The sequence below is a fragment of the Alligator sinensis genome, unplaced genomic scaffold (assembly GCF_000455745.1).
Source record: "Alligator sinensis unplaced genomic scaffold, ASM45574v1 scaffold1475_1, whole genome shotgun sequence".
Classification (NCBI taxonomy): domain Eukaryota; kingdom Metazoa; phylum Chordata; order Crocodylia; family Alligatoridae; genus Alligator; species Alligator sinensis.
This window is the reverse complement of record NW_005843179.1, coordinates 184,052-210,578: the sequence shown is the minus strand read 5'-3', so window position 1 is coordinate 210,578 and position 26,527 is coordinate 184,052. Positions and strand designations below refer to the sequence as shown.

The window sequence follows — 26,527 nt, the reverse complement described above, 5'->3', positions numbered from 1 at the left end:
TTATACCTTAAGGTAGCACTTAGGATTTTAAACTGTAAATGTACAGTAGGCCTACGCGAATCGGCTAGTATTCACTTCGGATTCGGCCGATTCAGGGGGACAGTTATTTGATTCGGTGATTCGAATCTCTGTCCTGAATCGATTAGGCCAAATCTGATTCAGATATTCGGCTGCTGCTGAATCTCTGAATCAGCCAGGCCAGGCCCATCTCCTGCCCACTCTCCCAGCCTGGCAATGGCTGCCCCCCCCACCCCAGCTCCTGGCTCTTTGAAAAAAAAAAGCCCCGACTCAGTGGGTACTGTCAAGCAGGGGGTGATCCCCACTGCCCCATGCCATGTGGAGGGCTCTGCAGAATTCCCCTGAAGCCCTGAGGCCACTGCAGAAGCAGGTCAAGGAGCAGGGGGGAGTTGTGGGGCTCATGCAGAGCCCCCCCATGTAGCATGGGGCGGTGGGGGGTAGCGGGGATCGCCCCCTTCCCCCCACAGCTGGCAACACCCTGTGAGCCCTGGGACTTATTTTTAAAGCACCGGGAGGCTGGGAGAGCAGGTGGGGTTTGGGGAGAAGGCTGGCAGAAGTCCCCCCATGGTCCCCTCCCACTGTCCCAGGACAACAAGGACTGTTCTTTTGTTCCTTTTAGAGATCTAGCTTTTTCATCTTATGTTTCTGTGCCTCATACTTTGTGAACCCTGCACCTCATATTCTGTGAACCCTACGTCTCAGAGTATAAGGTTGAATGACTTTCAATGAGACTCTTGTTTTGACTTCTTTTGATTTCTCACCTATATATATAATGTTTCATTGACCTGTATATAAGCTGCTTAGCTTCTATATCTTATGTGTAAATATGTTAACACTATAACTTTTATATCTTATTAAATTTGTATATAGTTAAGCTTTAACACATGTTCTAGCCTTGCTCTATAGGGGGGAAGGTGGGAAACTGTGCGCCACAGGCAGTTTCACCCCACAGTGGCGCTGTGCGCTGTGACAGCGCACCTGCTCTACTAACATTCCCTACATTTGGAGAGGGGAGTACAACATTGGGACCACCCAGGGTAAATAAATATACATTGGAGTATCAGTGATGGAAACTTATTTTTACCAAACAGACATTTTAAAGGTTACCACTTCATAAACTCAAAATCAATAAGGATAACCCCAGCAAGGTACTGAACTTCAAAACATGTGTAAAGAACTCTTCAGTTGCAGCTGTTTTTGAGTTACTTATGTATAAAACAATTCATTTTAAAAATGCAGCTTTTCCAATTCTTTTAAAAGTTAAAAGTGGCTCAGCTTTTCAAAAAGCAAGTACAAAATCACTTTGGGAATGTACCAAACATGAAAAGTTGCAGAACAAAGGAGGAACTTTTCTGAAATTTATAAATGAGCAAGAGTTCTAAAGGAAACTATTTTGTAATCTTACTTACAAGCAATTAGTGACATGTATAACTAACATTTAAGACTAGGAGAGTTTTCATGCCTGTAATGACTTCCATCTGCAACTGCTTTGCAATTCAAACTCAATACAGAAAATATGTAACACTTAGCCTTGGTGTTAGAATGAATTTCACGCATTGGATGGAGCGTGAGTGAGTGCAGGCATAAAGACACTCAAGAAAATTAATTACACATTATTTTATTTAATTAATCAAACCAAAAATGCAAAATTAAGCAAATCTATAGCACTGTAAACTAAAATCAAACTACAAATGAAGCAGTAAGTAAAATATGATTTAACTTCACAGACCAGCTATTAGCTATATATCTATGTCGTAAAGAACTTATAGTCCACCAGATTTTCAATTCGTTGATGTAAAAAGAGCTTATCTTTGTTTATTTTACAATGAAATGTCTCAGTGAGACATTTCATGGAAAAAACACTTACTAAAACCAGAACAAGGGCACCATTATATATATATATATATTATATACACACACACACACACACACACACACACACTACAAATTTATCTTCTCCTGCAATTGAAATTTACATCAGTGTGTAAGTGACATGTAAATTTATATTAAATTTATATTAAAGGATCTCAGAAATGTCAAGCGATTACTCTGCTTCATAAAGAAAAGATGCACTTGAATGGTAATTGGGGTTATTTTGCTGTCTGTCTAAAAGTCTATCAAAGGAAATATAAGCACATATAAAAGTGAAAAAAATTAAAAATAACTTTGTTGTGCAACATGCACCTGGATTTTTCAGACAGAAGGGAAATTCTAAAGAAAATTGAACAAGAACTTTTTTACTTCCCATTGAGTCTGCAGTCACACACGTGAATCTGGCTTCACCATGTGTACATACTTCCCCTTTTAATAAGCACTGTAACTATCTTTATAATGACACGTAGACAAACAGAAGCACTATTCTTTTTTCTTACCATCTGTTAAAAGGTTTCATGGGAGCATTCATGCAATCGGTATAAATAATGAATTTATAAATAAAGAAACATTTCTGTAGGATAAAGCAACACTTTGGCATATGACTGCACTATATGTTTTGTTGTAAACAGTGTGTTCAGGACAATTTCCTCCACATCTCATGTTACTGTTGCAGTTGTTACACTGTACACCAGTTGGACTGGTGTGTCCATGTGTCTAAGATCCCATTCATCTTCAGTGTTTGGCTAAACACTGAATTTTCTAAAGTGTCTGGAGTGTCAGCAGAGCTTCTACAGGTTCAAAAATGCTAAGCATTAATTTCTTTATCAGAGAAAATAAAATTAGTGACTATGTGGGGGTGGGGAAAAATTCAGACCTAAGATGAATATTCATTCTAATCATGAAAACAGGGAACAGATTTAAAAAAATAAATAAACATGCTATGGAGAATGTGGAAACTTATGTTCACTAATTTCAAATTCATTTTAATATTGGTTCAAAAGTTTGACTTCTAGTCTGTGAGTGCATGGAGATGCAAAAACAAACAAACAAACAACATCCCCCCTCCACCCCCGCATGCTTTACTTTAAACTCAGCATGTTTTCATGCCAAGCCCCTTGCATGCCCAGAAGAGGCAAGGCATTACTTTGACCTGGCTTGCCCAATGTCTGTAAAGTTTGAGTGCTTTAGTAGGACTCTTTTGGCACTTATTTAATCAGCTTTAGCTAAAAGCGCCAAAAAGCCCTGCTGATCTTTACAGATACTGTAGAGCCAGGTTGAACTAATGTGCTGCTGCTTCTGGTAAAGCACAGTTTTGTTTTGTTTTTCTTTTTAACATCTGCAAGCCGCATGTGATATTGGACTCGTGTTCTGCTTCTTTAAAAAAACATAAAGGCAGGAAGAAAACTCATGAACACAGGTACTCTATTAGTCAATACAAGAGAAGTTTTTTTTTTCCCCATTCAACTGTATTTGAGTACAAGCAGGGGTGCAGGCATCCTGCACCACCCAAAGGAAATCCCTACTTCCTAAACTGAGATTTGTAGTAGGAGTGAGAGATTTGGAGATTAAGAATTAAAAAACAAATTACCTCACAAGCCGTGATCAGAAGGGACTGATTACTGACTAACATGGAATATTTTGCCAGCACATCATTACTACAGATGAAGGGAAACCAAGAAGGAATCCTAATAAAATATTTCTTATAACTAAAACATAACATATCGGAAGCTTCTTAACACACACACAATATGCTTCATAGCTAATTAGGAACATGACAGAAAATGTTGTTGTATGGGGTTATCCACATCCTTTTCTGTAGTGGGTGGCCCAAAACTGAAGACAGTACTCCAGGTGTAGCCTCACCAGTGCTGAATAGAAGGGAAGAATCATTTCCCTTGACCTGCTGGCAACACTCCTACTGATGCAGCCCAGTATGCTGTTAGCCTTCTTGGAAACAAGGGCACACTGTTGGTTCATATTCAACTCGTTGTCCACTGTAACCCCCAAAGTCATTTTCTGAAAAACTGCTGCCCAGCCAGTCAGCCCCCAGCCTTTACTGGTGCATAGGATTCTTCTGTCCTAAGTGATGAACTTTGCACTTGTCTTTGTTGAACTTCATGAGATTTCTTTTGGCCAAATCCTCCAATTTGTCTAGGTCACTCTAAATCCTAGCCCTACCCTCCAGCGTATCTACTACTCCCCCCAGCTTGGTGTCATCTGCAACCTTGCCGCAGGTGCACTCTATACAATTTTCTGGATTGTTGATGAAGATATTGAACAAAACCAGCCTTGGGACCAACCCCTGGGGCACTCCACTTGATACCAGCTGCCAACTGAACATAAAGCCATTGATTATTACTCTCTAAGCCTGATGCTCCAGTCAGTTTTCTATCCACCTTACAGTCCATTAATCCAGCCCATACTTCCTTAGCTTGCCTGTGAGAATGTTGTGGAAGACCATATCAAAAGCCTTGCTAAAATCAAGGTATACCACATCCACTGGTTTTCCTGCATCCACAGAGCCAGTCATGTCATCATAGAAGGCAATCAGGTTGGTCAGACATGACTTGCCCTTGGTGAATCCACGCAGAGTATTCCTAATCACCACCTTCTCCTCCAAGTGCTTAGAAATGGATGCCTTGAGGATCTGCTCCATGATTTTTCCAAGGACTAAAGTGAAGCTGACTGGTCTGTAGTTCCCTGGATCCTCCTTTTTCTCTTCCTTAAATAGGGGCACTATGTTTGCCCTTTTCCAACCATCTGGGACCTCTCTTGATAGCCATGAGTTTTCAAAGATGATGGCCAGTGGTTCTGCAATCACATTAGCCAATTTCCTCAGCACTCTTGGGTATATCTCACCTGGCCCCATGGACTTATACATGTCCAGGTTTTTTAAATAGTCCCTAACCTGTTCTATCACCACTGTTGGCTGCTCACCTCCTCCCCAAACCATGCTGTCAGGTTCAGTAGTCTGGGAGCTGACCTTGCCTATGAAGACTGAGATGAAAAAGGCATTGAGCACTTCAGCCTTTTTTGCTCTCTCTGTCACTAGGTTACCTCCCCCATTCAGTAAGGGAACCACACTTTCCCTCATCTTCCTTTTGTTACTGACACACTTGGCCATACATACAATTAACTAGAACAAGATATAAAGTTAATCCACATTTTTTAGGGAATAGCTTTGTAGCTTATTTCTTGTTTTATCACACCATTAATTAGTTGAATGTGTAGCTGGGTTACAAGTTAAGGCATGATTAGCCAGGTAATCATGCCTTGAGTATAACAGCTAGAGAAAGACAAAACATGGGGCATCCTTCTCTAATCCCCCGCAACATTTGAGACATTTTTCTGTGGATGGACACCATGCTACGCATGGAACAAGTGTGAGAATACTAACCATAGAAATGTCTTATGACAGCCTATTTTTTCACCTTGTACATTCCATCCAGCTGAGTAAGGGTTGTGAATCAGTGGTGTCCTTTTTGTCACCTATCATTTTCCCTGAATTTTTCAACAACTTTGCAAGCCCTGTTTAATTTTTCCTCCCTAAACTTGGCTATTTATCATCAAGCAGTTAAGACATAAAGCACCTTTCCCAAGGATATTGATTTGCTTAGAGTTCACCCCTCTAGTTCCGTACTGCCCTTCATACCTCTTAGTTTTCTTTTCCTCTATTATTTCATTTGGTAACCAACTTACTTAACTGTATGAAACATGTGGAAATTCAGTCTGTATAACAGTACAATAAAATCAGTGGTCTGATTCTACAAGCCTGGCACTGTCACTCTTGAGCTTTAAGCGACTCCTTCTGTATACGATTCTCAACAGCAGCAATGATTACAGAACTGGGACCAACAGGCCACATACAGACATTACACGCAACATTGTATAAGTGACCAAAAACTGGACTGAACCTTTAAAAGGACAAAAGATCACTGCACAAAGACTAGTTTAAGACATGGTGGAACCCAATCTAAGGTAGACCTGGAACGATGTAAAATCAGATTTCATCAGTTTAGGTTAGACCGATCTACTGAGCTTCTGCACCAGATCCCCTCCCAATTCAACTTAGGTCACTGTCTGCCAGCATCCTAGGGGCCTTTGTGGCCCCTGTCCCCCAGCTAGTCCCCCTCACAGGGAGATGTGCTAGCATTCCCCAGGTGCTCAGCTGCTCTTGGCTATCACAGATCGAAGCCAGCATAGACACAGGCAGGTATGGGGGGTGCTGGAAGAGGAGGCTTGCACTGGATAGTGGGAACAGGAGTGCTCTGCAGAAGGAAGGATTGGGTCCCTCAAAGCTGGGCACCAGTGGTAGCCAAGAGGCCTGATCTTTCCTTCTACACTCCTGTCCCTGCTACCAGCATCTTCGCAGCTGCCACTGGTGCTGAGCTCCCTCAAGACACGCCCTGCAACCTGGGAGGCTTTGGCAGCAGGGACAGGAGTACTCCATAGAAAGAAGGACCAGCTCCTTGGAGCCTGATCCTTACTTCTACAGTGTAGGGCCACCGTTGATTGACTGCCAAGCACATGTCCCCAGCCCCTGTGCCCAGCTTGAGACTTCCAGAAGAGCCCCAGGGAAGGGGGGCGGGGGTGGGGGGAGGTCACCATGGCAAGCCTGACAGCCTAGCAGGTGGCAGCAGGGGAAGGAGTGCAATGGTGACCTCTTTCAGGGCTGTCCTGGAAGCCTAGGGCTAGGCACAGGGAAACATCTGTAGTAATAGCAGGATGTTGGGGGCATGTGACTGGCAGCCAATCAGAGATGGCCCACACTCGGCTGAGCTTTGCTGCCCTTGGCAATCTCCAGAGCCCTGGAAGGCTTGAGGGAGCACCCCTGCCTCTTATCATCATGTATTTGGGGCACATTATTATCACACCCTATCTTTTTAACAATGTCACAACATTTTTATTTATTTATATATAAATGCACGTGTACATATGTACACACACACGCTCAATAGGGACTGCAGACATGTATGTAAATACATCCATAGAGATATTAGGGATCTCTCTATAGAGACAGACATAGCTATAGAAGGAGATATTTCCTAGAGAAGGAATGTGAATGGAATTCCATAGCAATTTAGCAAGAATTTAGCAGTATGCTTCAACAGCAACAGTGATAGAGGAGTACAGTAAACACAGCTTATTAACAGCTTGTATCCCTTGTGACAGTGCTGAAAACCCAAGCACACATTGCTTCACACAGTTTCCTAGGAACAGCAGTGTGCACTGCAAAGCAGGCAAGAGGTTACCCTTGTCTGAGTGCTCAGAAGACAGACTAATGGTAGTGCTAGCTATGACAGTCTGCCAGAACATGTAACACCTTGGTGGCATCTTCTACTAGAGAATATGAAACTATGCTACAGAGAGTATTACTGAATGTCAGTAATGCTCATATTTACACATACCCCAGAAGTATACATATTACTTCATAAACAGAATTAAAAAAATGTTCTACCTAGCTTATAATTAAAGATGATATGATTGGATTCAGAAAGAAGTGGCACAAGGGAAGAGAGACTGTTGTTACAAGGTTGTTTTTCCTTCTCAATGCCCACATTAATTTCTTTCTTTAGATAATATCAAGAAAACCTCAATTTTATATGCCCCCAAAAAATCAAATGTGGGTACTGTCACGACCCAGTGTTTTTTGGTGCCTCGGCACTATGGAATTTCCTGGTCACATGAGAGCTCCTTTGCACGGCAGAGTGTTCTCCTGCAATTGATAGCCTGCATGCAGGAGAGTTCCCGCCAATTTGCAGTTTCCTTTGCAAGATGCATTTCATCTTTGCAGCACAGAGATGCATGGTGCAAAGAGTTCCCGCTATTCGGATGTAAATTTGTGCCCCGCTATTGGCCAGTGCTAAATTATTCACACGTGGCGGCTAGTAATTGGCTCGCTGGCCGTTTAAAATTCCGCGCGACTTCTGCCCAAGTCGAAGAGCTTTGAGCACGCTGCAGAGTGCCTCTGAAGTTATCTGACTTGCGGCTGCCGATCGATAGACTGATCACCTATCGATCTTTCTTCCCGTCACCGAGCGCAACCCCGACGTACCCCTTTCCCCGCCTGCTTCGAATTGCGGACGGATTAACTGGCTTGGGCCCCGCCAGCTGGAACAACTCGCGTGGTTGTTCCAACGACCGGACCACCTGCGTCGTGATTGCAAGCGGCGTGAGTAAAGTTTTTTACAACCAATAAGTTGTGTCTGCCTCTCCATTCACCAGCCCGCCCTAACGTACGAATGTAACTCGAGTCGGCCCTGGCCGTCCGAGACAGGTACATGAAATAAGCCCTTAAAAATGCTAATAGGTGCCTCACACAGTGACCTGAAGTAGAATTTCAAAACAACTGAGCATTGATCAAACTCAGCTCTCCCCAAGGTCACTGATAAATCTTATGCTGAGCTCACGTAGGTCAGAGTTTGGTCAAGACTGAGCACTTTGGAAAGCCCAATATGATCTTCAGGACTATTACATATTCTGGGGTCCCAATGAAATGAGTGGCAGCTGTATGTGTCAGCTCACATTTCAAAACTGTGCTCACAAAGCTTCCTAGTTTAGTGTGAATATGAGACACTAATAAATTCTTGCTCTGGGACAGGAATATTGTAGCTTCCTCCTTCCCTGAAGGAGAAATTGAGGAACACAGAGGGTAATTGACTTGCATAAAATCACAGGAGCAGAGCTGAGGCTAGAGCCAGGTCACCTGTCTCCCTATCATGCTCTATAATGACATCACAGGAGCATCTCTTGAACAAAGCATTACCCAAATTTAATTTTGTAACACATCAGCAACGTGTCACTGCTATTTTACCTGGGTTAACACACAATGCTAGAGAATAGAGTGTTTATATATCTCTATATCACTGAGCAGTTTATTAATTTTACATATTGTGAAAGCAAACTGATCCTCTGAGCTGCTGCCTGCCAACAAGAATATCGTCTATCAGAGGTCAGAACACTACTCCGGCATTATTTCTGCTTCTATGGAAAGCATCTCAGATATCACTAGGTGCAACAAAAAAATGAATCCCTTTCATGGGTTTAGGCTGCAAGCTTGATGTAATATAATGCTTATTAGATCTGACTGTCAGTGCTGGTCATTATCACCACGTTGCATGCAATGCACTACCATTAGCTAACAATGGTGATTTTGAAACATTCTACAATAATTTATTCTGCTTCATGCTGTTATAATCCACCAAATAATTTAGCTGTGAGTGTAAATTTGTTGCTAAGCAATCTAATAGTTATAACCTTTCAGGGTCACTCCTTGGAAGTGAATCAAGCAAGGCAAATGCTCTGCCCACTAATCTCAGCTGCTGTTTTGAAACCAAGTAGCTGTTACTCTTCTCTTCATTTCAAAGGTAGTTTTTGTCTAATGGAGATTTTTCCTTCCTACGTACCCAGGACACTTGTAGGCTCACCACTGAATATTTTATGATGAAAACTAATCTAGTTACATAAATTGATTTGCTACTGTAAAATACACATAGCATTTTTTCCACATACAGAAGAATATGGATACAGATTGGAGAACTTAAAAGAAACAAGAATTATAAGAAGGTATCACATATTCTCCAGGTAAGCGTACTTGTTTTTATGTTATTCGGCTATTAAAATAGCTAAGAAAGTAAACTTATTATTGAAGAGAGAGATACAGGTACTTGAGCCTACTGCCTTGTAGTTTCCATATATCCATATAAATCTGTGCAAAGTACATACTAAAATACGGTAAAAGGATGCCAAATTAGAATGTCAAGATGACTACACATGATGACAGAGAACCAGGCCCAGAAAAGGCTCTTGGAGAACATGACAGCATTCATGGAAGGGTTACCTGCACAATAAATGGTCAGAGCTAATGCAAATTTCACACAGGAAAGAAGGATTGCCTCTGTTTGTTCCCCTAAACCTGAAATTTGCTATCTTAAAAGCATTGGTGAAAGATCAATTGCATACACCTGCCGAAGCCACTATTAGAGACAGATTCTGCAAACCTTAATATTGGCTAAACTCAATGGAAAAGAAAAAAATGCCTACAAATTACAGGGATGTTGCTAGAGGGATGTTCAAGCATGATCTAGAACTGAAAAGGATGGGGCTGGAGGCCCAGCACCAGCATGAGGAGGCACAGTGTGAGCATGAGGCTAGTGAGGCCCAGTGCCAGCATGAGGCAGAGGCCGAAGAGGCAAGTCTCAAGCGCAAACACAATCTTGCAGTACTCCAGATGCAATAAATGCTGGAGCTGTGGGTTCTCAGCTGGCTCCAGCTGCACCCCCCCCCAGACTGAGCCACCCAGTCTTCTCTTGCTACAAAGACGGGGATGATTCAGACATGTTCTTAGGTAACTTTGAAAACCAGATGCACTGATGGATGTTGCCAAAGGAAAAATTCATGAAACACATGGCTGCTCTGGTTGAGAACAGAAGGGGTTCCACAAAGGGGGAAAGGGAGGGCCAAGCCCAAAAGGGGAAAGAGGGCCACCTCCTGCTGAGCACAAGGTGGCTCCAGATTCGGACAAACCACCCAATTTGGGAAAGAGGGGTTGCTATAACTGTGGGGAGCCGGGCCACATCAGGCCCAAGCTCAGCAACAAACCCAAGCCAATCAGCCATGCAACAGCTGTAAGCAGTGAGGAGGGAGACCTGAGCCACTCTGAGGGGTGTACCTGTTGCTACAGGATTACAAACCCAGAGGATGTGACGGCCACTCATCAGACTGGGATAATGGTAAAAGGGAGAATCCTTGACGAGGAACTAGACACAGGGACCAGTGTGTCATTAATCAATGCCAACCTTGTTTCACCCGTGGATATAGTCCCAGAGAGTACCCTTACCATACAAGGGGTAGGGCCCCAGTCATTCGGGGTACTGGTAACCTGTCTCCCCATTGAGTGGAGAGGCTGGAGGATGTGCATAGAACTGAGAGAGCTGGAAGAGGCTCTTGTCCCCATCTTGGTGGGATGGGATATTATGGAGCTAAAATACCTGCAAAGGGACAGGGCCCACTTCATAGAGCCCTACCATGTTAATGTTGTGATTTGTCAACAGAGCAGAACGGCTAAGGTGGGAGGAGTGGAAACTTCCCAAGGTCCAGTCACCCAATTGGCTTCAGAGGCAGAGGAGGAGAAAGGAGAGACTCCCCCTGACTGCAACCAGCCACCAGCCACTGAGGAAACTAGCGACCTCGAGGTTGGGTTAAGTGACAGCCCAGGGAAGAGTCCAGTCAGTTAGTGGAAGAGGAAACCGAGACTCTCAGGTAGAAGTTAGAGGACATCCCTGTGGGTGAAGGTGCACTCCTTACAGGAGCACCAGAACTCCCCGCTGATTACTTAGCTGGGCAAAAGGAGTTCAAGCAGGAGGTTCTAGAGGACCCCAGCTTGGAGGAACTCCAGCAATGGCTCAGAAGCCAGAGACAGAGTTTACCCCAGATAAGAGGGAACAGGTAGTCTGAGATAAGGGACTCCTCTATTGGTTGTGGGTACCAAAGAACCATGCTGAGACCTGGAAGCCCCGTCACCAGCTCATAGTACCTTGTAAGTTCAGACAACAATTGCTTTCCATGGCTCATGATTTACCTTGTGCTGGTCACATGGGCAGGGAATGGACATGTCAGCAGCTGAAGGTGAACTTTTATTGGCCCAGAATTTCCCAGAATGTGACAGACTACTGCAGATCTTGTGAGACGTGCCAGCAGACAGGCAAAAGTGGGGACAAAAGGAAGGCTCCCCTGCAGCCCTTCCCTATCATTGATCAACCATTCCAAAGAGTGGATAGAGACATTGTAGGCCTGCTGAGGCATATGACTCATAGAGGGAAGAAATACATCCTGACTCTAGTGGATTTTGCAACTTGGTACCCGGAAGCAATGGCCTTGACCTCCACCAAGGCACCTGTAGTTGCTGAAGCCCTGACCAAGATCTTCTTTCAGCTGGGTTTCCCATCTGAGATCCTGACTGACAGGGGTGGGAAGTTCCTGGTGAAGGCGATGAAGTGCCTGTGGGAGTGCTGTGGGGTGCCAGTATGGGGTGCTCCTGCACTGGGCTATCCACCTCACTGCACCCAACCACCTTCCAAGCTCTGAGTGCCTGCCTGAGGGCATCTCGCATCTAGCCAACCCCTTCCTGGAGCACACCCACTAGCCTGGGGGTAATATCACCACCACCCCGAGTCTGGACTGATCCTGGCTCTGTGCCCCCTGGGAAACACAGGACTAGTAGCTCTTGAGGGTACTTGACCCACTTGAAGAACTTGGGGTGCTTCCCTTAGTCTGAAGCACAAACAGTGGTCTCTCTTAGTCGGCCAAACCAAAAGGGACCCCAAGGCATAATCTAGCCCCTCTCCCAATAAGTCTCCCATGCTAGGTACAAAGGAGAACTTTATTGGTTACAAGGAGTAGGTTTGGAATAGAGTACAGGGTAGAGCAATATCAAAGAATTCCCACAGAGCAAGCAGGGTGGCTGGGTAGCCTTTGATCACACATCTGAGTTAATGCAAATTATGTATCTAGTTAGATCTCAGGTAGCTTGCTCACAAGTATCATCCAGAGGCAGGTGGAGATTCCCTCTGGAGGCAGGCCGTTCATGATTATGAGTTTCAAGAGAGAGAACACGTTTCAGATGGTCCAGATTCTCTCCCTGAGTTTTCATTATGGCTACTGCCCCTCCTCCTGGGCAGTCCTTAACTTTTGTGTAGCAAAACCCCCAGTTTTTCTTTTTTTAAAATTTATTTTAAAATACATGCCCTCCCCTTCCCCAAGCATTTCTGACTTTCTCTCTCCCTCTCTATTCCCTATAGATAAGTATAAGTGAGCTCAGACTTAGGATAAGCTTTAAACATTTCTATTTTGGTAGCAAGTTTTTGGTTTTGGATATCCACTGATTTATATTGTATTATTATTAGATTTTTATTGATTCTTACTGTTGTATATTGTATTATCATTTTTGTATTGATTTTTATTGTTTCATATGGATATTGTATGGTTTAGGCCTGTGTTTGTAAGTGAACCAAAGTCATGTCTAGTTTCCATTTTATATGTCAAGCCTCCATCATGTGTCCTCTGCCTGGGCATCCCATGTTGCAACTGTATGAATCACGTACCCCTCCCATGTAAATTGGTTCCCAGATGAAGCAGAATAATTGGGAATGATTGAAATACAATGGTAGCAGGCCTCTACTGAACGGCCTGTAACGACTGGACCATCACCTCGCATTGATTCACCCAGGAACAGAGATAAGAACCCAGCATTTGAAAGACAAAAGACCCTGCAGAACCAGCAACTCTCACCATTACAGACACCCGAAACTGCACATCCCTGCACGGAGCACACGTGCTCAGTACGCCAGGGGCTGACCCTTGCCTGGGCATGCCTCCTGTCACTAGGGTCACACAAGGTGTACCCCTATAAAAAGGGGCAGTGAAGACAGACCCAGTGGGATGCCCTCTCCATCTGGACCAGCACCATGCCACACCACCTATCCACCCAGAGGCCCTGCCAGTGCCCCCCCTCTGGACAACACCTACTGGACAAGGACCCCTTTCCAACCTGGATAGGTAGATATTACCTGCACACCTCCTCCTACAATTGAAGTGGAGTCATCAACCTCTTGGATACTAAAAATCATGGACACATTATAACCTGCCTGACGTCTGACTCCCCAGGTATCTCTCCACTATTCATCCCCCTTCTCTCTCTTCCCCCCACCCCAGCCTGTCTCTCACCCATTGACTCCTCAATCTATATTTTCACTGACTACCTGTCTTGCATGCATACCAGCCCAGCCTCTGGCTTCTATAGTTTTCATTGCATCCAGGAGGAGAACACAACAACTGCTGAAACTTCCTTAGCCTGACGAAGGGTTTTTGAACCCAAAAGCTTGCTTAATAATTGTTTTCCATCTATTTACGTTGGTCTAATAAAAGATATCAGAGTCATCAAGGTTCAAAGAACCTTGTCTGCCTGTGTGTGGTATATGAATTAGTAATTCATGTGTGTGTATTGGATGTGCAGGTGTTGGTAATTGGTAACTGATTCTGTCTAAATTTGGTGTGTGTAGCATGTATGGGCTTAAACTGGTTATAGGTGTGCATGACCCTAGACTAGTTATTTTGAACGTGTGTGTATCTGAGTTGCTAGAGAGTGTGTGTGTGTGTGTGTGTGTGTGTATATATTGCATTGTGTGCGTGATATATGAATTTGTGATCTGTGTCTAACTTTTGGGGTGTATAGTGTATGTGCTTGAATTGGTGATAAGTATGAATGTGCCTAGGCTGGTTTGGATGTTTATGTGCCTGAGCTGGTAGAGTGTGTGTGTGTGTGTGTGTGTGTGTACCTAATTGATTTGTGTGTATTTTGTATATGTGCAATTGTACACCACGCCCTCCTGTCTAACAGTGCAATATTGACATACTGAGCATTGGCCTGACCCCTCAGGGCAACATATGTAGACCTTATGACCTCACTTAGTTGGTCCAACTGAGGCCTGCGCCTGTTGGCTGCCAGCCAACCGATTTGAAAAGTATCACTGGTTGCCAGGTAGACTGGCATTGCTTAGAACAATAGGGAGCCTAAGCCCCCCACCCAGGTATGTGATGTCAGTCACGTAGACAGAGGGAGCAAGTTCCCCCGCTCCCTCAGGAATGTATCCAACTCAGGTTATAACTCAGAGTTATGTAAAGAGATGGGATGTCTGCCCTCTGCAGGGACCATGTTAAACAAATTGTCACATAGCAGAATTTTTGGGGAGAGACAGAGGTGGCATTCTGCCACAGGGTGTTGTGATAAGTTGATGATGGTTGGTGTTTTGAGTGGTGCTATCTTGATTCGCTTTGGTGTTGCTGGTGTGCAGCCTGTGAGATAGCTTCTCTTGCGATAGTTGATTCCATTTCTTCTTCTTATATTGGATGGCTGTCACCAAGAAGATATTTTTGGTAGTATGTCTGGGTCTGCTGCATAATAGTACGGTATGTCCCCAAGTTAATATCTCTCAGTTTCATGGCATTAGAAAGGATCTCGAGTTTAAAGTGAAGAAGATTTTTCTCAGATTTTTCTTCACCTTTTTGGTGAAGATGTTTTTTCATTTTTTCCAAAGTTCTTCTTTGTAGTTGTGTTGCATTTGTGGAGTTGTGTGTTCGCTAGAGAATTGTAGATGAGTCCAGTCCCCTTGGCATGCTGTTATGTTCTTTGTAGTCTTAGGAAGAAGACACTGCTGTGTAGTTCAGCCTCTTTTTACTTTGGGTTGTGGATTTTCGATTGTAAGCAGCAGATTCCGATGTCTTCCAAGTTATGGTAGTATTTGAGTGATTAGAGAGAGTTTTTTAAAAAAAGGCTAGACTTTATGGAAAATTCACAAATTAAATGCAGAGGAAGAGATGGGGATCATAAAGAAAAATTTGGATGTTGATTACAGTTTAGCCTGTCATTGAATATACTTGTATTTGACATCCCCAATGGCAAGGTATTTAATAAACTTGCTTTAGTTTTTTAATATGAGGAAAGACAGAACTGTCTCCCGATAATGACGTAAAGAATTACTGAATTATTCAGTACAGTATCTCTCTACACCCATCTCTATCTTCCAACATTAATTGCTACCTTACTGCCTAAAATACAACTTAATACTTTACTTTAATACCTCTAAATTCTGTCAGACATTTTAAAGGGTTTAAGGCAGATTCCTGCTGCAGGGCGCGTTTTTATTGTTTGTATGGAGACTGAACTTGGTGGGGGGGCAGTTTGTTTGCTTTGTCTTGATTTTTGGTTTCTGAAATATGCACACAGAGTAATCGATTTTAAAACATTCCTAAACAAGTTGTTTAAAAAAAAATAGTGCTAGTTGAAATTCCAGGAAGAATTTTTTTTGGCTAATAAAGCTGAGTGAATGAAATGGAGTAGCCTGCACTAAAACAGTAATTTAAACATGCTGATATTGTAATGCAAAGAAAATGCTTTGGGCAAGATTTTAAACAAACTGGTTCTAAAGTTAGGCTCCTAAATCTATAAGCAAGTACCTAAATAAATGTATGCAATACCAATATATTTTCACAGCAATCATTGATATTTGGAAGAAACAGGATACTTCAAACAGCTACACAAATATTTCAATGGGATTCTCATATTATTGTCATCCTAGGACTGAATTCCCTCTATGTATACAAATACATGTGAAACAAAATAAACTGAAAATTTGAACGAAAAAAGATTGCAGAAAGCAGGCTTAATCTTCTTATTGAGTCAAATAAATTTAAGTGTCAATGGAATGTAGCCCCCTCAGTTCTCTGTCAACTTTATGTCTCTAGTGGGTTATGGAATAGAGAAAATCCCACACAATTTATTGATTCGTTTTGATGCACTGGCTGGGGGAGTAGTTAACTGATTGCACGATTTCACAATGATTACACACTTAATTTATACAACACAATTTTATTTTAAAACTCTTTGCTACGTATATAACACTGCTTAGCTTTAAGAAACACCACAAACATTAAAAAAACAATAATTACATATATCAGGAACAATGCTCCGAATGCACTTCCTTCCCAAACAATGCTATAAGAATTAGTGTTACAAAAACAACTACAATTACAACTAAAAGTTAAATTTGAATCAATACTGTTATTTTTCATAATATACTTACAATCCTAGAATTCCGAGAAGCCAAATACCAAAATATGGTTTCATTCCTCGGTAGTACGATTTAATGGGTTGGCCTCAGTAGTACGGTTCAATAGGCTGGCCTCAGCAATACGATTCAATGAGCTGGGCTCACCAGTGATAGGACTACGTCCCCTTCCTTCAGTCCCTTTCGGGCGCTCCGCGGCTTCAGCGTGAACTAAGAGATTCGTGTTCACGGAGAGGCTTGATTAGGCGATCAATCTAATCTGAACTTATACTTGCGATTCTTCCTTCGTTGTTCGTGCTCCAATGATCTGCAGCGATCCACGGGATACCTGTTTTGGACCAAAGTACTACCTCCATACTGGAGTGTAGATTATTAATTTTTGGCTCTATTATGCACACACATTTCCTTGCAAATGTGTCTCTCCATAACTGAGCTCCAGGCTCACAGGGGAAGTCAGGACATTTCGCACGTAGCTCCAAAACAATGAGCTAGATAAGGAGATAGATTCTATCTTCTTCCTGAAACTGGCTAATGGGCAATCTTTACAAACATTCAAACTATTTCATTCAATATGACACTTTAGTTTGGTAGATACAGATTTTTGCTCAGATTTTTGCATCTCTTAGGAGAGTGGTTGGACCTTTCTGATAAACACAGATTTCCATCCCCCTCTGGCTGGAACAAGTACATGAACTGGTCTGATTGCAAAGTAAATCTATAATAACTGCCTGCAACCAAACACACGTATCACAGATGGTTAGTTTCATTGTTTCATAGTTGGTAGGGTTGGAAGGGACCTGAGCAGATCATCAAGTCTGACCCCCCTGCCATGGGCAGGAAAGAATGCTGTGGTCAAATGACCCCGGCTAGGTGACTGTCTAGCCTCCTTTTGAAGACCCCCCAGGGTAGGAGTGAGTGCCATTTCCCTTGGAAGTTGGTTCCAGATCCTAGCCGCTCTGACTGTGAAGTAGTGCTTCCTGATGTCTAGCCTGAACCTACTCTCAATCAACTTGTGGCCATTATTCCTAGTTACTCCTGGTAGTGCTCAGGGGAACAGGGACTCTCCCGTTCCCCGCAGGTCCCCCCTGGTAAGTTTATAGACAGCCACTAGATCCCCTCTCATCCTTCTCTTGTGGAAGCTGAACAGGTTCAGGTCCCTTAGCTCTAGGGCCTGCCCTGCTGCCCCCTGACCATGCGAGTGGCCCTCCTCTGGACCCTCTCAATGCTGTCCACATCCCTCCTTAAGTGCAGCACCCAAAACTGGATGCAATACTCCAAATGCAGCCTGACCAATGTCACATAGAGGGGAAAGATCACCTCCTTGGACCTGCTCGTGATGAATCTATGGATTCATGACAAGGTGCAGCTAGCCTTAGTGACTGTGTCCTCACATTGATGGCCCATGTTCATCTTGGAATTAATAGTGACTCCAAGATCCTTTTCTGCCTCTGTGCTGATGAGAAGGACGTTCCCCTGCCTATAGGTATGCTGGAAGGGACCTCATGACATCATTGAGCACCAGCTTTAATGCCAGGTTTTAATCAAATCATCAAGCACCGCTTGCACTACCCCATTCATTTTTATTATTTTTCTTCTGCATACTACATTATATTCTCCTAATACATTTTAAGATATTTTGTAATGTGCAAGACAGACAATGGTGCTCAACCTTCCTGTCCCACAGACTGGATAAGTGAAGTGGGGCTGGTCCTGATCTTGTGGGCGGGGTTGGTCTGTGGACCAGATCCAGCATTAGATCAGTTTACAGGTGCAATCTAGCACAGTGGTACAACCCTGCACGCCAGATGTGACTGCAGCACACAAGGCAATGTCATCTGGCCCACAGGTCTCCCTAGGGGTCCAGAAATTTGGTGGTGGGGGAGCAATGGCACTGTTAATTGTAGTTGCTTCTCTGAAAGATGGGACTGTTCAGCCTGGAGTTAAGAAGACTTAGAGGGGACTTGGTGGTATCCTATAAGTATATATAAATATCTGTGAAAGACTCTATCCACTGCTGTCAAAAGTGCTGTAGATCAGGAAGTCTCATGCACAGGGTATCTCTGTTCTAAGGGTGGTCCTGGTATGTGTCAGTACAGATTATGTTTAAGTAGCAGGGTCAAAGTACTGTAGAGCATCAGGTTGGAGTGATAATCCAGACATTCTGGATACTCAGCAGAGGAGAGGTCTATATTTGAACAGGTTGTTACTAGATAGCATATTTGTAGAGAATACTCAAGGAATATTGCAGAGATGTTTTCCATAAAGTGAAGTTGAAATTCTAATGAGCTGCAAGTGGCTACTGTTGTGTGACTCTACACAGAGCTCTGAATGATACTATACAGTGGTTTACAAGAAGCTACTGTTATTCAATCTTGGTAAAGTGCGTTTCATTCCATGACATAATCCAAAATGTAGATTGACCCAGGAGTAGAGAGAGAGAGAAAATGAGAACTGAACAGCAACAGTCCAGAGGATTATTTTGCACCTGTCTATGCTTGTAATGAATGTTCAGTCCCAAAGCAATTAAGAAGTAATGATGTGCCTTCTAATGAAAACACTAGCTAAGGAAATTGGTACCAACTGCTGCAGAATCATCCCTGCAATTAACATCATTCTCCATTCCCATTTGGGAATCAAAATCCCCAAAAAACTGACTGCCAGTACACTTCATTTTTTCAAAAGGGAACAATGTACCTCTAGCATATAACACAAGAACAAGTGGAGAACCTGGTAATATTAAAGGTAGTAAAATCCAGGTGGCGAAATGGAAGCCCTGCATTCTTCATGGTCTACAGAGTGGGATCTGCTTGGACACAACAGCATAGGCTGGAACTGTACCGACCTGTAAAAGACCGGTATGCAGTTCAACTGTTCTTTTTATCAGCCTTATATGTACAAGAGATAGAGCTGTATCTTCTGACCCATTAAGTCAATTTTTCATTGTTCAGTAAAGTACAGTACAATTAAAGCTGATTTAATGGCTGCTTAAGGATTCTGTATTCACATCCAAACCCTGCAGTGGTACAGATCAGATCAGTCATGTTTGAGACGCTTCCTATCCGAGTAACCCAAGATGCCCAATGGCAAGTAATAATCAGTGGTCCCTTGATTATTTAGAAGGCAGTAGGTTTGTCTAATTTCCCTTGGTTTATGTTCATCACAAACCTCTTATTTCCTTTCCTTGCTCTACTATTCTACCTCTTTTTCTTTGTTCTTATTCCACCCTGCAGTATTGGTTTTCCGGTATTCCTAGAAGTCTCTGTAGTTTTGATATGATAGCTACATAATTTAATCAGAATCCGAATATTGCTTAAGCAGTCAAAATACATTAGAGTAGAGGCTCAAGCCTCCACGAAGAATGAGGTATCACTGGGAGTCATGCTGAGTGTCAGGAGTCTCTGCACTGAGCACAGAATAGAAGAAAATATGATATATAGAAGAACCAAGTGAATCCCTTCACAGTTATGCCACTATTTTACTGATATTTGTAAATGCAATAAATATTACCAGGTGGTGATGTACAGTGATCTAACTGCTCTGCAGATGTTTGTTTGTTTCACTCAACTTTTAATGGCAACTTTCAACCTTTGAGTACATCTTGGCCAGGCTGTGCAGGTGTCAGCTTCAGAGCATGCAAGGTACTGTAAGACCTCTTGGAATCAGCTTAGGGCATAGGGGGTTTAATGTATCCTCCAGTGTAGGGTGAATTTTGTTATGAGCACTGTATACTGTTTTGTGGCATTCAGTGGTATTCATAGTATTTTCTAGTATTCAGCTCCACTGCCTTATACTTAAGTTTTTTGGTTTTTACACACATACACACCCCACTCAGTCAGCCTCTGGGCTCTTACCAGCTATTCTTCTGAAGCTACACATCACCTATTTCATGAGCTCCACCTTGCAGAGCAGCTACAAGCTGCTGATCTAGTGACAGGACTTAGGCTCTTGACAAAGAGCTAGTCTTAATGGGTGTATATAGGTTTGTAGTGAAAGAGAAGCCCACACCCTTAGCTGAGCTGCAGTAAACCCATGCTAGCTTCAAAGGCATTCTTTGTAAGTTTGCTGCAATTCTAATTAAATCAGTTGCCCCATTTAGAAGCTTTTGCTAAATGGTTTCTCAGAGCTCCTGAAATAAAGAAAGCTACATGCAAAGGAAAATGACAGCATTAATTTGACTTTTTTGCTAAATACAGAACAGTTCTTTAAAATCCTAAACAGGTGGCAAGTTTGGCAGCCCTACGATGTGTAAGCTGGAGACATTTATTATGCCTTTCATTTTAAAATATTTGTGTGGGAATATATTCAGTGAGCTAAATTATCTTGTTCTCAAAAGCATCCTGTTCAAGGCTGCTATGATAACTGTCATAATTTGATTGATATGCTGTAAAAATGTTATCATCAATTGTGATCATTATCATCAATTATTTATAACTTTGGAACTCTTTTTATTAGTTTCCTGGTTCAATTTTGAAGTGATCTTGATCATTTTTACGTAGCAATAGAAAACGGTCCTACTGTATTCATCTTCCTTGTTTTGTAAGTCACTCCAAGCATGGACTAGAAAGAAGTTTATAAAGAAGTTTACATATACAAAGTAAAGCAGACCGTCAAATGAGAGCACCACTGACCCTGAACATGCTATATCACAACCACTAACATGAAGACGTGTGTGCATATAAAACTACTTGTTTTATAGCGTTGGCTGGAAATAAAATTGTCTCTACACAGTGGTTTCCATTCTTAGAAGAGAAGTCTGTTATAATTATAATTAGTGTGAGAGCTTCTATTACTTTAAGGAAAAAAAGATTTACTGATGATATTGTTCCACTCTAAAGGACTGAGTAAATACCTATTTTGGAATACAATTTTGTACTGCAATTTAATTACCTTCCTCCTGGGTATAAGATAAAGGTGCATGTTCTCATCTGCGCAAAGATTACAAAATAGGCAGTAAGTGCTAAGAAACATGTGGAGGTGAAGAAGGTGACTTTTCAGCATAAATGGCTGTATCATCCAAGGGAAGCAACAGAACTGACTATATCAAAACTTCGTAATACTCCAGTGCTGGTTCAGCCACTTGCTTGATATTCAGCATGTATGCCTCATCAGTAAGCATCAGTATACTTTAAAAACTGACAGTCTGCACTTCTTTAGCATTTATTCAAAACCTAAAATATGTCTGCCTATGAAGCCATTTAAATCTGAATGCCATTTGTGACGGCGGCGTGCCGACATCACAGGCACAGACGGAGGGCAGGAAGGATTGGGAGGCAGCGACAGCCCCTAGACAGAACCCCGGGCGGGGTTACTTACCCCCGGGAGGGACGGCAGCATCAGAGCTGGGACCGCGGCAGCAGCTGCAGCCACCATTACAGCCGCGCGAGCCGGCATTACGCCGGCTGTTTAAACAGCTGTTCCCGGTAAGGGGAACAGCCGAGCCAATCACGGCGACCGCAGCGGTCGCCGCGGGAGAGTTTAAAAGCCCCAGCAAACGCCGTGGGAGGGGAAAGCAGGAAACAGAGAGAGAAGATGGGCAGCACGGCCGTTGTGCTGCAGCTTCCCCAGGGAGAGAGCCTCACCTAGGTGGCTCTGCAGCAGCGCAGCAGTTGAGGCCAGGGTCGCAGCCTCTGGCAGGGGCAGGCCTCTGGCAGGGGCAGGAAGAGGCTCTAAGCCTCTACAGGAGGCAGGTAGCAGGAAGCTCCCTGCCCTACTTCAGGTAGGAAGCGAAGAGGAGCCAGGATCCCTCTTAGGAAGGGAGACACAGGGTGAGCAGCGAGGCACCCTGCACTGATCAACACCACCCCTAAGGGAGATGGGGACAGGGACAATTGGAGTGGTCCCTAGTGGCTGCTGGGGCCAGGACATCAGTCCGGGAAGATTCCCCATCCCGGCGGAGTATTATTTCTAGAGCAGAGGAGGATACCACCAGCAAGCAAGCCTGCAGAGCATCGCAGGACACCATCCCACAGCAAGTGACCAGTTGGCGAGTGGATGGGGTGTAGGGGTGGCGGAGCCCTGTGGAACAACCAAAGTGGCAATCATGAGTACACCTGCATCGGGCAACCCCTCGGGTAAAAGAGCTCCACTGAAGCCCTCTTACACATCACACCTAACATCAAAGTCATGGCAGGGGAGATGAGGGGAGGGGCTACCCAGAGGCGGGTGATACTGGACGTGAGACGCTCAACGTCACACCATTCAAGAGAATTACAATCATGATATCACTTTTCTTGGATTTTTCTCTATCTTTAAATGGTTTCAAACAGGCTACAGTATCTCTTTAACTAGTATAACATAGTCAATTATTATAGAAACTCCCACTTTTCAGGATTGTAACACTCATTATTATATTAATTTTATGACATTAATCAATTTTATGGGGGCACTATGGCACAGTAACACCAGTTACTGAGCATTGATTTAGTACTTAATTATACCAGTACTAAACCTAACACTCAGTAACTATGGTGCATTGATGAACATGCAGATGTACCCACTGATAAGACTCGTGCAGATGAATGTGCAGATGTACCCCCTGGAAAGCAGTGATGCTGATTATATATTTATTTTATTAAAACTTAAGTTGATCTTGAAAAAAATCAATTATTTGTGTTTTGTCAGTAATTACTGATTTTTTTTTTTGATTTTTTTTTTTTTTTTATATAATTAAAAAATAAGTTCAGGATTTTTTTTTTGTGGGGGAAGGAAAAAATGTTGAGGAGGAAAACAACATTCAAATGGTCTGCATGTTCTCTCTGATGAATCTGAGGTCTAAAATAAAGGCATCCCTATGGTCCTGCCTCAAAGACTCTAAGCATCTCACTGAATCAGAATGGCACTCTGGCATTTTTGCCATTTCATCTCCTTTTAAATATGTCAGTTGTTAAAGAATAGTGAGCATATTCACCTGCCTAGCTGAGGGCTACCTGCTTATTATTTTTAGTGATATCAGGCAAAATTCTCCTCCTGTACCAGTTTTACATCACTGTAGCTTTATCTGACCTCTTAACCCATGCTGATCTAAGTGATACTTATGCACTGCACAATAAATAGAGATGCAATGAAAAAAAAATTACCAGAGGCCCCAGGATTAGTATAAGATGCTTGATAAGAGGTCCAGCAATATCATGTAGATGCATTTAGTCACTCACATTCAAAGAAAGAATTTCAAATATTCATTTACCTTTGGCAACACGTCAGCCATTATGTCAAAGGAAGTTTTTCGCAGCAAGAATTGAGAAAGTATTGCAAAGTTGTGTCCAATATGGTCCAACTTAGTAATCATAAAATGGTTACAGATTTATATGATTCCAGTTATTTACCATGAGGCTGATTCAAGGGACTTTGCTTCATAAATAGTGTCTGTGATTGCAAGATATTTCTTGTGTAAAGCAATACTATTCAGTGGAAGTATCAGTGGTGCAATCAAGCCTTATGTTATATAAAGTTTGATTTGGTGTGGCAGACTGACCATTTAAGTATTTGATCCCAATGCTTCCAAGTTAGGTAGACTGCAAAATGCCATACTTTAGAGTAGGGTTGGCAAACCAGTCAACTGACCAGTCAAATACTGTCAATCAAAAAATATGCAGTCAATTGACCAGTTGATTGGTCAAAGATTATAGCATTAAAAACAAACAAAAAACACCACTTTTTTGCAGTTTTCTTGACAAATATGATTTTTTTTATTGTTTTCTGATACATATCTTAATGGAAAATTTGTGCTTTTTCTGTATATTACTTGGACCTATTGATAATTATTATTTATTTATTTAACTTACAATTTTTGACTAGTTATTTGACCAAACTTTATTTGACCAGTCAAACACCCAACCCTAAGTTAGAGTTATGTTAATAAAGTGCACTATAAGTTACATATTCACAGCACCATGCTGTGATTTAGGCCTACCTTAAAACAATTTAAAATTTAAAAACAAAAAAAAAAATCAATAGGAAGCTTACTATTGACTTCAATATGAGCTTAAATAGGATCAAAATAAGGTAAGCAAGTTTACCAGCAAGTAATACATTAATTTGTGTAAAGCAATACTATTCAGTGGAAGTATCAGTGGTGCGATCAAGCCTTATGTTATGTAAAGTGTGATTTGGTGTGGCAGACTGGATTATGCCATTTACAAATAGGCAATCAAGTAGAGTAAAAAAAATAAAAATACATATGGCATGGTGATAAGGACTTCATGGCTCTTCTGCCTACAAATGGGTTATGCAGTTAAACACTGTGCAGTCTAAGTGAATTTGAAAGGCGGCAGAGTTGAGCTCAGATGCACTAATGACAAGGAAGACCTTTTCTACCTTTGTAGAAGACCTTTGTACATGCAATTGCTTTTTCTTCCACCCGAAAGTGATTGTATACAATTTAACACTCTGTGCAGCATCTAGACAAGACAGCAAAGTTCTAGTAATAGCTCAACTCTGCCGCCTTTCAAATTCACTTAGACTGCACAGTGTTTAACTGCATAACCCATTTGTAGGCAGAAGAGCCATGAAGTTCTTATCACCATGCCACACACTTTTTTTTGTTTGTTTGTTTACTCTACTTGATTGCCTATTTGTAAATGGCATAATCCAGGGCTGCCCAACTAACACCAGGCTCTTGCTGCTATGTGCACTTTTAGCTTACTGGTATCCCCAGCCATTCCCCACTTGTGCCAGTTAACAGGGATTTTACTGTACCTGGTAAAATTGAGTGAACTGAAAAACAGCTGTAAAACAGTAAAAACAGGTGTAAATCACTAAAAACTGAATAACTTAAATAAAAAAAAATCAGGGAATTTATCAGTGGGGGAAAAAAAAAAAGGGTAAAAACTGAAAATGTAGAACACTAGGCCTGCTGTGCAGTGGGTGTGGGGAGCAGCAGCTGTAGGGGAGGGGGTGCACAGGACAGCCAGGAGGCATGGGGGGCAGCGGTTGGGGGGGAGGCTGCAGTGGGGAGGTGCAGGATGTAGGAGGCACTTGGTGATGAGTGCAGCAGTGAATCAACCTTCACACAGTAGGGGGAAGCATATGGCCTGCAGGTCCCATGACCCCGCTTCCCCTCTTGTGCAGGCCCTGCTAGTATGGCCTGAGAGGTGTACTGGACAGTTCTGCCATAATTCAGGTGTGTGAATGCAAAACCATGGGCAAAGAACTATATTCTCCTAGAGTGCAATCAAATCAGGGTAAATAAAGAATAGACTATATATGAAAATTTGCCCACTCCCTTGCTTTTTTAAAATTGTTAGACTTTCAGTAAAAGTTAAGGTAGACTGTCACATAGAAAAAAGCCTGGCTGTATCCAGAAAATTTTGGGTCAAATTAAGTGATATAACAAAGGAAAGCATAAGCTACGTATTGGGTTTATGCTGCTTCTGAAATAAGTGGCAGTGGCAAATTACTATAACCGGATTAAGTTATTAACTGAGAAAAAGCCTAATGTGGGGACACCATCAGAAAATATTATGGTAGCCATGGGCAGAGCTCTGACTCATTTTAAATATAACTAATTAGAGTATTTTCTTTAAAAAAAAATTGCACCTAGGTAAGTATCTTGCATTTGTTTTGCTCATCCACTGAATACCACATCAGTTCAGGTTATGGTACTTTACCACATAAGCTATTTTATGACCAATGTACTATAAAGTTCAAGACACCGCAGATTTTTGCATCCCTTGTCCCTATTTATTTTTTAATAGTGAGATTATGAAACACTTAAATTTCTTAGGTAAATTGTTCATCTCAATCATGAAATTCTTATTCACATGGACAGCCCTTATTGGATGTAGTCACATGTCAGATTCTGCAGGATTTGATCTGAAATGTTAAATTTTGGTTTATGTATATAAATAGCAGATGGCTTTCCAGCTACATACAGCATAGGTTGAAGGGAATGTCATGCTGTAATTGGATTCCTGCATGTTCAGAAATCATCTGCTCTTGTTTGTTTCATTGCCTTTACAGCAGAATTTTCTTTGCACTCTATTCAATTTCTCCAACACAGCCCACTTGACCTC

At 42.4% G+C, this 26,527-nt stretch overlaps 1 long non-coding RNA gene across 2 annotated transcripts in view; it reads right to left on the bottom strand.

The window, feature by feature from the left end:
- The window catches only part of LOC106723129, a 181,428-nt gene that overhangs the window by 803 nt on the left and 154,098 nt on the right, over nt 1-26,527 (bottom strand). The window lies entirely within an intron of this gene.